The sequence below is a fragment of the Mauremys mutica genome, chromosome 6 (genome assembly GCF_020497125.1).
Source record: "Mauremys mutica isolate MM-2020 ecotype Southern chromosome 6, ASM2049712v1, whole genome shotgun sequence".
Classification (NCBI taxonomy): Eukaryota; Metazoa; Chordata; order Testudines; family Geoemydidae; genus Mauremys; species Mauremys mutica.
Window position 1 is genome coordinate 135,021,248 of NC_059077.1, and position 11,718 is coordinate 135,032,965.

An 11,718-nucleotide genomic window follows, 5' to 3' on the forward strand; every position below is an offset into this window, starting at 1 on the left:
TATGTCCGTACACCCATTTTTATTAGAGCTTCTTCACAAAATTGAATGTTCATCCCTTGGGAAATTCCAGTTTTACAACCTTTTGTCTTCATCCTGCAACAGGATGAAAAGTGAAAATATCAACTTTTTGCACATCAGTAAGTTCCAGAAGATTTTCACTTTGGAAATGTCTAAAAGAAAATGTCAATTGGAATCAAAATGTTCAGCTTAGAAATGTTGACATTTCAAAATCCCGAAGTGTTGATTAGAAACAAAGTGTTTTGCATTTTCCTGAGGAAGTTTAGACTGTGATTAAACCCTCTATTTTGTCAGGAAAATTTCAGTTGAAAAATGTAGATCTGCTCTAGTTTTACAGTAGGGTCCTAACACTGCACAGCACCAGAAGGGGCAATTGCGAATATATTTTGTTACAGAAGAGTTCGCTGTTCCAATTTGCTTTATTTTGCGCTACTTGTTTATTGACCATACAGCATCTTATTGCACAGATTTAGTGGCGCTTCCTGTATTTTGTAGGGGAAGCATGGCCTTATGGATGGAAGGCAAGAGACTGAACTCTTTGTCTCAGCTCTCCCCAGAATTTGCTTAGTGACCTTTTGCGAGTCACTTAGTTTCTCTGTGTGTCAGTTCCCTTCGTCCAATGGGAATAAGAGCACCTCTCACTGGTGGGCTGTGTCATGATTCACAAATATCTGTAATGCACTTTCACACCTTGTAAGGAAGGCAAAGGATTATTTTACTGAGGCCATGTCTACGCTACAAACATCTGCCAGCATAGTTACGTGAGTCGGGGGTGGGACTAGGTGCACTCCCTGACCGACATAGCTGTGCTGGTGAAAGCTTCAGCTGCAGCTATTGTTAGTGACAACACTGTATTTGTGGCGGTACAGCTATGCTGGAAAGGGCTCCTAGTGTAGACATGGCCTAAGAGTGTGTATAGTCTCTGAAATGCTACTGTGTTTTTATGGTGTATTTTTAATATGATACTTCCTGAAAGAGGAAGCTATTGATGAAACTCTTTGAAGCAGGGTCAGCTTCATCTTTTCTGCCGCCCCAAGCGGCCAAAAAAAAAAAAAAAAAAGCCAATCGGCGGCAGCTCAATAATCGTGCCACTTCATTCTTCGGCGGCAATTCAGTGGCGGTTCCTTCAATCCCTCTCTTCCTCTTCGGTGGCACTTTGACAGCAGCTCAAAGAGGAAGAGAGAGACTGAGGGACCCGCAGCCGCCTCCCCTCTGTATTGGCCGCCCCAAGCACCTGCTTCCTTTGCTGGTGCCTGGAGCCAGCCCTGCTTTGAAGTACATGGAGACTCCCATTGTCAGCCCAGGAGGGAACTTCTCTGATCATCCAGTCTAACCACCTCCATAATAGATGGAGTAAGTTAGCACATTGTGGGGGCATCTTTTACACAGTTGACTTGGTAACTGTTCTTTTCTAATCTCTCACGTTGCCAGCACTAATGGCTTGTCACTCATTCACATACTAGGCAAGAGCCCAGATTTCTGCCCAGAGCAGGCAGAGGTTGGACCAGTATGCTTCCTCTGCTTGCACACATCTGCCCTAGAGGCTAGATCTGCACACAGGAGGCCTGCTGTAAAGCACCACTCTGAGCTGATAGTTTCACCTCTGACTCATCCTCAGCACGTTCCCAAAGAGCATCTGAAGCCAGCCCCATGGCAGCCAACAAGATTTATTAGGAACGGAGAGAAAAGCAGCCTGCACAACAAACATGACAGAGACATGATACATGGTGGCTTGTCATTCACAAGCCACTCACTCTGCCGGGAGCCTGGAAGGGCGAGCTGCTGTCAGAGCAAGGCAAGGCTCCCTGGTGCGTGGCTGAATCCTCGGCCAGGTGCAAGAGCGTTCCAGAGCATCCCCTGCGAGCAGGAGAGGGCTTCACTTAAACTAAAGGGTCTGACTCTCCTGCTGAGGTCACCGGAAGCTGCAGGTTCTCACACCTCATTAGCACAGGAGGAAGTTCATTGTTCCATTACTGGGCTTTTATATTGTCTGCAAAAGCATCATCTAGTGCAGGCGTAGGAAACCTACGGCACACGTGCCAAAGGCAGCGCACAAGCTGATTTTCAGTGACACTCTCACTGCCCAGGTCCTGGCCACCAGTCCAGGGGCTCTGCATTTTAATTTAATTTTAAATGAAGCTTCTTAAACATTTTAAAAACCTTATTTACTTTGCATACAACAATAGTTTAGTTATATATTATAGACTTATAGAAAGAGACCTTCTAACAACGTTAAAATGTATGACTGGCACACGAACCCTTAAATTAGAGTGAATAAATGAAGACTCAGCACAGCACTTCTGAAAGGCTGCCGACCCCTGGTCTAGCGGCTTAGCCCATCATGGCCTCAGAGAGCAATTCATAGCGTATTTCAGAAAGGAACTGTACAAATCAGGAAAGTGAATCCTGTGGGTGGGGTCTGACCATCCGCCTGGGCTGATGGACGGAAACATGCCTGTTTGGCTCCTCTCTTGTAAGAGCTGACAGTAACCCCAGAAGATGCCCTCACCCTCTCCTCTAGGGCTGGAGAGCAAACCATTCTATTCTCCTTCCTGCCTAGGGTGGAGAGGTGGTTGTCCCGCTCCCATTCTCCCCACACCCAATTGCCTGTCTCCTGCATTTTCCTCCCTATCCGTCTCCCACTGAATCATGTTACATCAGCTCAGCCGCCCTGCTGGACTAGAGCGCTGCAGACGTTGCAGAGAGGCCACGGCACTTCCGTGCCCGAAGGAAGACTCGACAGACCTCTGACCGCAGCCAGCTGGGTGGTAAAGGGAGGAGGGGGTGACAGCTGCTACAATGGATCACAGCCCCATCTCCATTTCAGCAGCTCCTCCCAAAAAGGTGGTTGCCATTTAGGACAACTTACCGCTCGTTTTACAGAGGCTTTATTTCACTTTTGTGCCATAAGAAGATGACAAAACCCCACTTGTGAAAAATATCCCTTAATTAATCAAGGGAGAAATGCAGGGCAAGTAAAGAGGTTACTACCTGACTCCCAAACAAGCAACCAGGCACAAAAATAAGACATGCTTTGTAATCAGTTATTTACCTGAAAAACAGTTCCCTGAGCCAGAGCCCTGGAACCACAATCTCCCCTGCTGCAGTGGGAGACTGGTGCTTTTATACAGACTTGCTAACCCAGCATTCCTGCTTGGAATGTGACTGGCAGAGCTCTCAGCCAATCAGACAGCAAGGGAGACAGCCTGTGCTCAGGAGTTAGCTGGTGACCAGGTTTCCTTTGAGTGGCAGTTTCCTCGCCCAATCAGAATTCACCTAAATCACAATGCTGGTTGGCTGAGGTTGGCAGCCACAGTGAGGCCTCATCTCCTGAGCACAGTGTCCCACCTTGCAATCTGATTGGCTGAGAGTGGTCTCAATCATAGCTGAGTGCCCAGCCTGCCCCATGCCCTGCCTGAGAGGGGGGCTGGCCGGGCTGCACTGAGAGCGCTGGGGGGCAGTACCCCCAGGCTGGCGCCTGGCCTGCGCTGAGTGGTGCAGGTCAATTCCCACGTGGAGAACCCTTGCCCAGGCTGCTGCTGGCCTCTGCCTTCTGCACACCTGGCCTGGCTCCGGGGAGGGCCCCACCACAGGGACGTAGCCTAGGGCCTGCCCATGGCCACAGACTTGGAAAAATAGACAGAGAACCCTCCCATCCCCCCTTCCTCCCAAGGCAGGGATGAGTAGCCAGAGCCCCTCCTGCCTTCTCCCAGATAAGGCGCAGCAGCCCGAATCCCCATAGCCAGAGTCCTGGGACTAGCGCTCTCCCAGCCAGGGAGCAGAGCAGCCCGAGCAAGGCACCTAGCTAGGCTGGCTGCTTCCTGCCAGATCCCTCCTCCAGCCCACGGCTACCAGCACCCCAACTACAGCCCTCCACCCATCCAGGGCACGGAGCCACCAGAGTTACCTGGCCACCCGCGGTGGGAGGCGTCAGAGCCGGCCGGCAGCACCACAGGTCAAGCCAGTTCATCAGGACTGGGGTTGGCTGGATAACAGTAAGTATTTTCCAAGACAAACTGGAAAAGAATTACTATTTTTAAATTGCCCTGGTTTTCTACTGAGAAGGATATTTTTCATTGTTGATGGTATTTCAGTACAAAGCTTTTCAGAAAACAGAGTTTCTGCCCTGTGAGAAATTGTGATATTTCGGCATTTGTCTTCATCCCAAACCAGACAAAAAGTCAAAATCGCCAACGTTTGCAGCAAAGAGATCAGAACAGTTTTGCTTCTGCAATGGCTAAATGAATAATTTTGACTTTTTCAGCTGACACAAAATGTTTCTTTTTATCTTTCAAAGGTCCTAATGTTGATTCTAAACTCAATCTTTCAAAATGTCTGAACAAAAATCTTTGTTTAGAATTTTCCTTTTGAAAAACGTAGTTTATTGTAATAGCTGGCTTTGATGTAGGGTTTTCCATGCACAGCTCCAAGGGAGTATTTTATTTTTAGAGATGGGGAAACTGAGGCACAAAGAGGTGCAGCAACTTGCCACGGTCACCCAGCAGGCCAGTAACCGAGCTGGGACTAGATCCCAGGTCTTCTGAGACCTAGTCTAGTGCTTTATCCACTAGGAAATACTGCCTTCTGTGTCATGGGCATCAACATTTTCCTCTGAAAATTTTTATTTTTGACAAACCTGGTATTTCTTCGGGCAAATATTTCAATTGAAAAACTTCAACCAGCTCTAATATACACATATATGTATACATATGCTCACACGTGTAATATGTATGTCTACATGTTAATTTACACATGCTCTCACACATTGTGTGTATATCTACATGCTATCTTCCGTGCTGCCGCCTTCTTGAAGTTACTGCTGTTACTTTATGCCATAATTAGACTTTTGCAGGAAAAAAAAGACTCCTACTGTCCTTAAAATAGATTAAGATGCCTGTGGTTTCCAGTGTGTCTGTCTAAAAATAGCATAGCAAAAAGTTAAATACTTAATGCAGGGAAAATTCATACAGACCTGGGGGGAGCTATACTGTTGCCCTGCATCCGGATGGTTTTGTACAAGCGTAATTAGTGATGACATATGTAACAACTGATTTTTAAAAAGAAAGGCATGGCTGCCATGCCAGGACTACTGCACATAATGTTATACAGTGAGACGCTGCAAATTACAATTATTTAAAGGATTGATAGTCCCATGTAAGAAGCTGATAACATCATTCTCTTTATTGTCATATGAGAGGGCTGTGTTTGGTTTTTATAAGGTAACTGCCCTCTGAATCCCACATCCATCAGAACCTTTGATCAGCATCCTTTTCACAACACAAGAAACCAAATATGATCCATGGAGATGCTGGGCTGGGCCTGCCGCTGAGGTAAATGGTAATTTCAAAGGGGCCACTAGGAAAAGCTGCACAGAGGAAGCCATTCTCAGGGTGTGAGTTTTAGCGATTGTGTGAAACCCCAGGATGCCGCTTTGGGGGCTTGAGTGCCATCTGCGAGCACCGGCTCTGTGAACAAGCCATTTCGTGACATGGAACATGCTAGTAACTACTGCTCCCAGTTATGCCAGTGTGGACTTGCCCAGTATTCAGATAGAAGGGGGGATAAGCATAGCATCAATGCCAAGATTCATTACCCTGCCCTCCTCGCAAGGCTGTGTGCCAGGATTCACTCTCTGACAGCTGACACTGGGAGCCCATTCTTCCTTTCCCTGGCTTGCACTTGTTGTTCTGCGCATGACAGACAACAATCGGAAAGAAAACAAAAGCATTTAAGTTCTCTCTGTTACTCTCCCAGCAAAGCAGCACGTTCACCGCCGACTTCAAAGGTGGGGTTTAGTGATCATTAGCACGATGCCACGCTTCACAGTGATCAAAGCAATCAGCACCGCAGCCCCAATAAAGGAGATGTAGCTCTGATTATATTCTTTCAGAAAGGGTTTTGATAAACAGAGCTGGGGAAAGGGTGAGAGCTGGGCAAATATATGAGGGCACACAGCCGAGGTATCCCTTTATACCAAAACCAATTCTCATCTCCTATCCAATTGTACCTTTGTTCCATTCAATCACACAGTGCTGTCATTTCTAACTTAGATTTGACATTGCAAACGCTGAACGAAAAAGCTGCAGTAAAGCACATCTCACTTCCAATTCCTCATTATGATTGTGGGTAGGTAATTATTTGAGGGATGGGAAGTTGTTTTGGTTGTATTGATGAATTTATATTTGGATATTGTTGTGCTGATTCTCGTTTATTTGAAGGTCCCTTTACAATCATCATGCTGGCAATGTAAATAGGCCTTAAAGTGGCTGTGGCTGGCATGGTGGAAAGGGGCCTTAGTAGGATGAGAATCAGGCCCTGTCCATTCTAATGTATGGAAAGGTATGAATGAGAAATGAGTGTCTAAATGGATGAATGCAGTGGATATAGAATCACAGATAAGGGGCCACTCATCCAACCTAATGTATAACACAGGCCATAGAATTTCACCAAGTAATTCTTACATTAAGACCATAACTTCTGGTTGATTCTTGATTATAAGACTTCAACTGATGGAAGAATCTACCACATCCTTGGATAATTGTTCCAATGGTTAATTACATCACTGTTACAAATTTGCACTTTATTTCTAACTTGACTTTATCTAGGTTCAGCTTCCAGTCACTTGATCTTGCAGTCTTTGCTAGATTAATAAACTGTCTACCATCAGAAATCTTCTCCCCATGTAGGTATGTGTAGACTGTAATCAAGTCACCTTTTCACTTTCTCGTGTATAAACCAAAGAGATTGAGCTTCTTAAGTCTTTCACTGGAAAACTTGACTCGTTCATGCAAAAGATGTAAAAAGTAAGGGACTTCATGAGATTAGAATTAAAACAGACGAGTCTTGGAGTAGAGAAATGCAGTCTAATACATTTAATGGGGTGAGAAACTTGGTTAAAGTAAAGCATCAAGAAACTTAGGAGTGTGAGTGGACAGCAAATTAGACAAGAGTTTGCCATAGAATCATAGACTTTAAGATCAGAAGGGACCACTATGATCATCTAGTCTGACCTCCTGCACAATGCAGGCCATGTGACAGGACAGCAAAAAAGTTGAATACAATGTAACAATAATAATATCTAGCTCTTATACACTAAAGTGCTTTTCATCCATAGATCTCAAAGTACTTTACAGAAGAGGTCAGTGTTATTAAATGGGGAATTATCCCTATTTTACAGATGGGGAAACTGAGGCATGGAGTGGTTGAAATGATTTTCTCACTGTCACCCAGCAGGCCAGTGTCAGAGGCAGGAATAGCACTCAGGGATCCTGAGTCCCAGCCCATGCTTTAGCCATTAGGTACAATATAATTAGGGCCCTACCAAATTCACAGCTGTGAAAAACATGTCACGGACTGTGAAATCTGGTCTTTTGTGTACTTTTACCCTATACTATGCAGATTTCATGAGGGAGACCAGCATTTTCCAAACTGCGGGTCCTAACCCAAAAAGAGGAGGCGGGGGAGTCACAAGGTTACTGTAGGGGGGTCACAGTATGGCCACCCTTACTTCTGCGCTGCCTTCAGAGCTGGGTGGCCAGAGAGTGGTGGCTGCTGGCCGGGCACCCAGCTCTGAAGGCAGAGCCGCCACCAGCATCCATGCAGCAGTAAGGATGGCGTGGTCTGGTATTGCCACCTTTACTTCTGCGCTGCTGCCTGCAGAGCCAGGCCCTGGCCAGCAACCACCACTCTCCGGCTGCCCAGCTCTGCAGGCAGCAGCGCAGAAGTAGGGGTGGCAATACCATACCACACCATCCTTACTGCTGCATGGCTGCTGGCGGCAGAGCTGCCTTCGGAACTGGGTGCCCAGCCAGCAGCCAACCTTCCTACAATAACCTTTTGACTGACCCCTCCTCCCGGGTCATGGGTGACTGAACTTTTAATGAAGTTTATGGCAGGCTCATGTCAGGAGCAGAGGTAGCTAGTTGAACAATGGGCCTTCCCTGTAGTACCACGGGAAGCTGTTTACGAATGGGGGGAGGGGACATTTTCACTCCCAAATTGCAGAATCTCTCGTGTGGGGCCCCAATCCCCTAACAGCCACTTTAAATTACTTGCCGACCCATGCCGAGCACAGTAAAGACACATTAGTGACCGCGTGGCTTGGTGATCCAGAATGTGAGGGGTTAGGGTGGGTCTGCATGCCCTTTTTTTCATGTAAGAACACTTTTAATGAGAACTTCCCCCGTTTCCCCTAGGCAACCCTATGTGATATCAGTCTCCTGAGGGTAACAGAGGCGGAAAGGAAGGAGATGCTGCAAGTGTCTGTGTATAGACCCAGTCCTTATGCTGCTATGCTGTGTATTGCAATGATGCCAGCAGAATTAATTCAGGAGTTGCATGGGAAAGTGTCCTACCATGGTGGAAGAAGTATGACTTCCCTGCCCAGGAACCTTCTGCAAAGGATTGCAGAGTACCTCCATGAAAGTTTCCTAGAGATCTCCATGGAGGAATCCTGGACTGTCCCAGTCAACATAAACAGTCTTTTCCGGGAGCCATCCTCTACGTAGCTGGGGCGGCTTCTTGTAAGTAGAGAACCACAGCACCTCACTTTTTCTTCACAGTAAAGATGCAATGTGTGTGCCCGCTAAAGTTTAACTGGACTTTGATTGTCACTGTATACTCACCAGAGGTGCCTTCCCCAGCATCATGGTTGGCCACTGGGATGTCCTGTGACCCACAAGGTTTCAGGGTTAAACATCTTTTCTGGCTCTTGGGGAGAATGGATCCACTGCTCGCCTGCCTCCCATTCTCCTCCTCCTCATCCACCATATCGTCCTCCCTGTTGTCCCTAGACTCACACACCTGTGAGGTGTCCACGTTGCTTGTGGGGGTGCTGGTAGGGTCACCCCCAAGAATCACATGCAGCTCATTGTAGAACCAGCACGTGTGGGGTTCAGCACCAGAATGACTGTTCGCCTCCCTTGCCTTACTTGGCAAAGTTATTTTATTTTCACATGGCACTGCTGTGTGTCCCTCGTGTAGCCCTTCTCCCCAATTCCACGAGCGATCGTTTGCATAGGTGTCAGTGTTTCTTCTGCTGGGTCAGAGTTCTGCCTGCACAGATTCTTCTCCCCACACAGCGATGAGATCCACCACCTCCTGTGCAGACCAGGCTGGAGCATGTTTGGGGCATGTAGTCTCCATGATCAGCTGTGCTCAAGCTGGCACGCTCCCAATGCTGATCAAACAAGAAATGGGAAATCAAAAATTCCCAGGGCTTTAACAGGGGAGGGGCTGTTTCCTGTGTACCTGGCTGCAGTGCAGCAGAGCTGAGAATGAGCTCCAGAGTGGTCACATATGAGCATTGTGGGACACCACCTGGAGGCCAATTAAGTCCAATTACACAACGCTGCGTCTGCATTACCTTGCAGTCAACCCATGAAAATCGAATTAAGTGCTGCGTCTCTCACAGAGGTGGATTACAGAAGTCTTGCCTTGACCTTCAATGAGCCTTGGGCTCCTAATTTTCTAAGGCCCAGATCTCAAAGGTATTTAGGTGCCTTACTCCCATTGAAATCTACGCATGTGTCCCTTTTGAAAATGGGATTTACACTTCAAAGCGATTTTGAAAAATTTACTGTAGATTCTCAGCTGGAGAAAACGGGTCCAGCTCCTTTGACTGCAATGGGATGATGCTCATTGACACCAGCAGTGGATCTGGCACTAGCTCTGCCATGTACCATTTGCATTGTTTTTTCCCCAAACTTATCTGGGGTTTGCTTCCACCCCAGCTTTGCTTAAAGCCAGACCATCTATTTCATGTGCATTCACGGGAGAGAGAGGAGTAGTCAGATTTGTAAGTGAAATTAGGGCATAAGGTTGCATTTTAAGATTGTTCTATCTTCTCTCCTCCATGTACCTCTAACTTGTACATGGAATACTGGCCCTCCCTTTAGAATTCTGGATGTGGTGCAGGAAGAAACCTCAAGGTCAAACGATGTGACCCTCTGCTCACATTAGTCTTTGAGAATTATCTGCTCTGCTCTGGAGGAAATTTTGCTTTTAATATATTTATAAGATCTTTTCATTCCTTCTCCATATACAGCCAGGGCTTTTCACAATGGAGAAGGAAGGCCAGGATAAGAGAAGAATGGAAGACATGATGTGGTCAGCGCAATCTATATGAGGGCTGCAGGATCGATCAGTCAAAGTGATCAGATCTTTTCAAACTTCTCTTTCGCACTCGCTGCGAGCTAGATTGTGACTCTCACTTTGTCTGCGCACCAGGGTGCGGGCTCCTCAGACCCTGGGGTCCAAGCCGAGAGAAGTAAGTGGGATACCTAGTCCCAAATCCTCAAATCCCTTTGATTTTGATGGGACTTAAGCACCTAAATACTTTTGAGGATCTAGGCCCTACTTCCTTGGAGCAAGTGGGCAGGGAATGGCTGGAGCCTTGGCTCCATACAGCTTCCCTGTCACTTTGTCCCTGGCCAGAGGAGCTGAGCCATTGTGGGATGGGCCTGTTGCTATGGTAGGACGGCAGTCAATCACTATCCCCAGCCCTGGAAGCACAGAGGAAACGGGAGGAACTGTGACTTAGAGCAGGGGTATAGTGGGGCAGCTGCCTCACGCCTGGAGAACAGGGGTTAAAAGCAGACAAGCCAGGCTGATTGGGGAAGCAGCCACCGCGGTGGCCAAGCCAGTCAGGGCCCAGCTGGCCCTGAGAAGAGGGCTGGGGGCCAGAAGCTGGAGGAGTCTCACCCTAGTCCTGGAGTGGGGAGGGCTGCCTGCCTGGGAACAAGGTACCTGAGGTGGAGCAGTGCTGGGGAATAGGGCAAGGGAGTTCCAGCCTGGTAAACCCCCCTTGGTGAAGGCCTACGGAGATACTGGGGCTGCAGAGATACAGCCTAGGAATAGGCAAAGGCAGCAGGTCTTGCCAATGATGAGTGGCCATTACAGACTGCACTCTGCCCCAGTGAGCGGGCGCTAGATGACGAATGGCAGTAGCCACTGAGGCAAGGTGGGCTTAGAGGGTTTGGGGTTCCCCTGGGAGGGGAGACCAAGAGCATGGGGTACTGCTGGGGCAGAACCCCAAGGTACCAGGGTCTGGGAGGCACACGGGGCCAGCGGCAGGTGAGACACCGACCTGCAGAGGGCGCTCCAAACGCTGGCAAAGAGCTAATTCCCAGACGACCAGCTGGAGGCCCCGTGCTGCTGAGTCTTCACTTTGCTACAAGGGGCTCTCCACCTTTTTCTTTCTGAGGCCCCCCAACATGCTATAAAAACTCCACGCCCCACCTGTGCTACAGCAACTGGTTTTCTGCATATAAATGCCAGGGCAGGCGTTAGGGCGTAGCAATCAGGGCGGCTGCCTGGGGCCTCATGCCACAGGGGCCCCCGCAAAGCTAAGTTGCTCTGGCTTTGGCTTCAGCCCCAGGTGGCAGGGCTCAGGGCCCCGGGCTTCAACCCCATGCAGTGGGGCTTCGGCTTCGGCTTTCTGCCCTGGGCCTCAGTGAGTCTAATGCTGGCCATGCTTGGAGCACCCCCTGAAACCCACTCACAGCCCCCCAGGGGGCCCCAGACCCCTGGTTGAGAGCCACTGACTTCAGGTGCCTCTCAGACAGCATCTCCTGTGGCTATTCCAAGGACATGACAGATTACAGGCTGTCCATCTGTCTAGCCTAGGCTTTGGAATGAGAAGGGTGTTGCACATTCCTCCACCTGCTTGCCAGGTTTGGCGAACCTGGCCGCCATCTGAGA

At 48.3% G+C, this 11,718-nt stretch overlaps 1 long non-coding RNA gene across 1 annotated transcript; it reads left to right on the forward strand.

Moving 5' to 3' along the window:
• The first annotated feature begins 3,571 nt into the window (after positions 1-3,571).
• LOC123372229 lies at positions 3,572-8,548 on the forward strand. Its single transcript, XR_006580178.1, has 4 exons — positions 3,572-4,013; positions 5,238-5,348; positions 6,624-6,704; positions 8,214-8,548. It is a non-coding gene; the product is annotated as an uncharacterized LOC123372229 (long non-coding RNA).
• Positions 8,549-11,718: the final 3,170 nt, after the last annotated feature.